The sequence below is a fragment of the Propithecus coquereli genome, unplaced genomic scaffold (genome assembly GCF_000956105.1).
Source record: "Propithecus coquereli isolate 6110/MARCELLA unplaced genomic scaffold, Pcoq_1.0 Scaffold150, whole genome shotgun sequence".
NCBI lineage: Eukaryota > Metazoa > Chordata > Mammalia > Primates > Indriidae > Propithecus > Propithecus coquereli.
The window spans coordinates 7,281,081-7,284,551 of NW_012139414.1; positions in this window are offsets into that span (position 1 = coordinate 7,281,081).

Here is a 3,471-nt window from a genome sequence, read left to right on the forward strand (position 1 = left end):
GGTAGCTGGGACTACAGGCACGCGCCACCATGCCCAGCTTACACAGAAATTTTTGAAAGCCCATTTAAAAAGGTCTACTTTTTATCTTAGTGGAAATGTTCTGTTCACTTGAAGGTATGGTTAGTATTGTGGCATATGAAAATCTTTACAAAAATAATTATCTAATCCAATTTATGCTGGAATTAGGAACAGAAAAAAATTTTGGTGAATATTATTTACTACTTCACTTACTGTTATAAACTATTTCCAGTTGGTACTTACAAAGCAAAAGCCTCACCTCAGAGCTATGGACAATGAAGAGTGTTGTCTGGGGCATAGGTGTGTGGAGATCTGCATGCCTGGGCTATGGGTGCTGAGTGGAACATATTTGTCCATCATTTTCTCTATTCCAGCTACTGGGAAACTTGGGTTCATCCAGTTTGATAGGCTATCATTTAACTTTCACTTGCAAGAACCACAAATGCAAGAAAGGCAACAAAACCACAGGATAGTAGTTGTTCTTTTTTTTTTTTTTTTTTTTTTTTTTTTTTTGAGATAGAGTCTCACTCTCTTGCCTGGGCTAGAGTGCCATGGCATCAGCCTAGCTCACAGCAACCTCAAGCTCCTGGGCTTAAGCGATCCTCCTGCCTCAGCCTCCCAGGTAGCTGGGACTACAGGTATGCACCATCGTGCCTGGCTAATTTTTTCTATTTTTAGTTGTTTGGCTAATTTCTTTCTATTTATAGTAGAGACGAGATCTCACTCTTGCTCAGGCTGGTCTTGAACTCTGAGCTCAAGCAATCCTCCCACCTTGGCCTCCCAGAGTGCTAGGATTACAGGTGTGAGCCACCACCTCCAGCCAGGATAGTACTTGTTCTTAAGGAAATCCTCCGCCTAGGTAGAATTTTGTAAAAGAGGGATTAAATTGTTGAAAACTCATCTCAGCAAAATAAAATCCAAAAGTAAGAAGCAATAGCTGCTCCAGATGAGAAGGAATCAGTGAAAGAATTCTGGAAATATGAAGAATCAGAGCAAAAGGTCACCCCTCAAAAAGGAATACCAGCTCCCTAGCAATGGATACCAACCAAAATCAGAATATTGAAATGACAGGCGAAGAATTTCAAACATGAATTGTAAGGAAGCTCAATGAAATGCAAGTTAAAATGGAAACCAAACACATAGAAATCACAAAAACACTGCAGGAAATGAATGAAAAATTCACTAAAGAAATTGAAATGTTAAAGAAAAATCAAACAGAACTTCTGGTAATGAAAAATTCATTCAAGGAATTACAAAACACAATGGAAAGCCTTAAGAATAGGTTAGATCAGGCAGAAGAAAGAATCTCAGAGCTTGAAGATATCACCTTTCAATTAAGTCAGTCACAGAGATAGAGCAGAGAAATAAGAGGAATGAGCAAAGACTACAAGAAATATGGAATTATGTAAAGAGGCCTAACATAAGAATCATAGGCATCCCTATAGGTGAAGAAGAAAATAAACAAGTCTGGATAATTTATTTGAGGAAATAATTGAGGAAAATTTCACTGACCTTGCTAGAAATCTAGATATCCAGATACAAGAGACTCAAAGGACTCCTGCAAGATTCATCACAAAGAGGCAAACACCATAACACATAGTCATCAGACTGGCCAAAATAAACATGATAGAGGTGCTCCTATGAGCCATAAGGTGAAAGCAGCAGGTAACTTACAAAGGAAAACCCATCAGACTAACTGTAGACTTCTCAACTGAGACCTTACAAGCCAGAAGGGATTGGGGCCCTGTTCTCAGTCTTCTCAAACAAAATAATGCCCAGCCTAGAATTTTGTATCCTGAAAAACTAAATTTCATTTATGAGGGGGAAATAAAGAATTTCTCAGACAAGCGAACACTGAGGTAATTTGTCCAGACAAGACTTGTTCTGCAGGAAGTATTCATAACTGCATTACACACGGATGAGCACGATAGACACTCACCAGTGTAAAATCACCCACAAGCTAAAGGTCAGAGGCCAGATACCACAATGGCTCAAGAAATAAAACAAAGCAACAAAGTTCTACTCAACAAGATGAACAGAAATCTACCCCATTTATCAATTCTTTCAATAAATGTTAATGGCTTGAACTGCCCACTGAAGAGACATAGGCTGGCCAAATGGGTAAATGTATATAAGCCAAGTATCTGCCACCTTCAGGAAACATATCTAACCCACAAGGACTCATTCAGACTCAAGGCAAAGGGATGGAAAACAATAGCAAAAGAAAAATTGGAAAACCACAATACATGAAAATTAAACAGCACATTCTTTTTTTTTTCCAAAGAGAAATATTCAGAGGGAGCAACGAGCTAACTATTATACAATTCCCCCCCACTTTTTTTTTTTGAGACAGAGTCTCATTCTTGCCTGGGTGAGTGCTGTGGCATCAGCCTGGCTCACAGCAAACTCAAACTCCTAGGCTCAAGCTATTCTCCTGCCTCTGCCTCAGCCTCCCAAGTAGCTGGGACTACAGGCATATGCCACCATGCCCGGCTAATTTTTTTCTGTTTATAGTAGAGACAGGTCTCTCTCTTGCTTAGGCTGGTCTCAAACTTCTGAGCTCAAGCTATCCTCCTGCCTTGGCCTCCCAGAGTTCTAGGATTACAGGCATGAGCCACCGCACCTGGCCAGCACACTCTTAAATAACTAATGTATCAAAGAAGAAATCATAAGGGAAATTTGAAAATATCTTCAGAGAAAATGAATGAAAATGAAACACAACATATCAAAATTTACGAGATGTAGCAAAAGCAATTCTGAGATGGAAATTTATAGTGACAAATGCCTATATCAAAAAAGAAGATTGAGACTCAGTATACTTGGGAAAGAAAGAATTTTTTAAACAAAGATTAAAAATTTCAAATCAACAATCTAACTTTACACCTCTAGGAACTAGAAAAAGAAGAACAAACTAAACCCAAAGACAGCAGAAAGAAGGAGATAATAATGATTAGAGGCCAGACACAGTGGTTCATGCCTGTCTGTAATCCTAGCACTTTGGGAGGCTGAGGAGGGTTAGGATAGCTTAAGGCAAGGAGTTTGAGACCAGCCTCAGCAACAGAATGAGACCCCATCTCTACAAAAATAAATAAGAAAAAAATAGCTGGGCATGGTGGCATGTACCTGTCATCCCAGCTACTCTGGAGGCTGAGGGAGGAGAATTGCTTAAGCCCAACAGTTGGAGGTTACAGTGAGCTATGATCACACTACTGCACTGCAGTCTGGGCCACAGAGCAAGACTCTGCCTCAAAAAGAAAAAAATTAGAGCATAGATAAATGTAATAGAGAATAGAAAAGCAATAGGAAAAAAACAATGAAAGTGAAAGTTGTTTTCTCAAAAGATCAACAAAATCGACAAACAGGTAGATCAACAAAGAAAAAGACAGAGGACTCAAATAACTAAGATCAGAAATGAAATGACATTACAACTGATGCCTCAGAAATAAAATAATT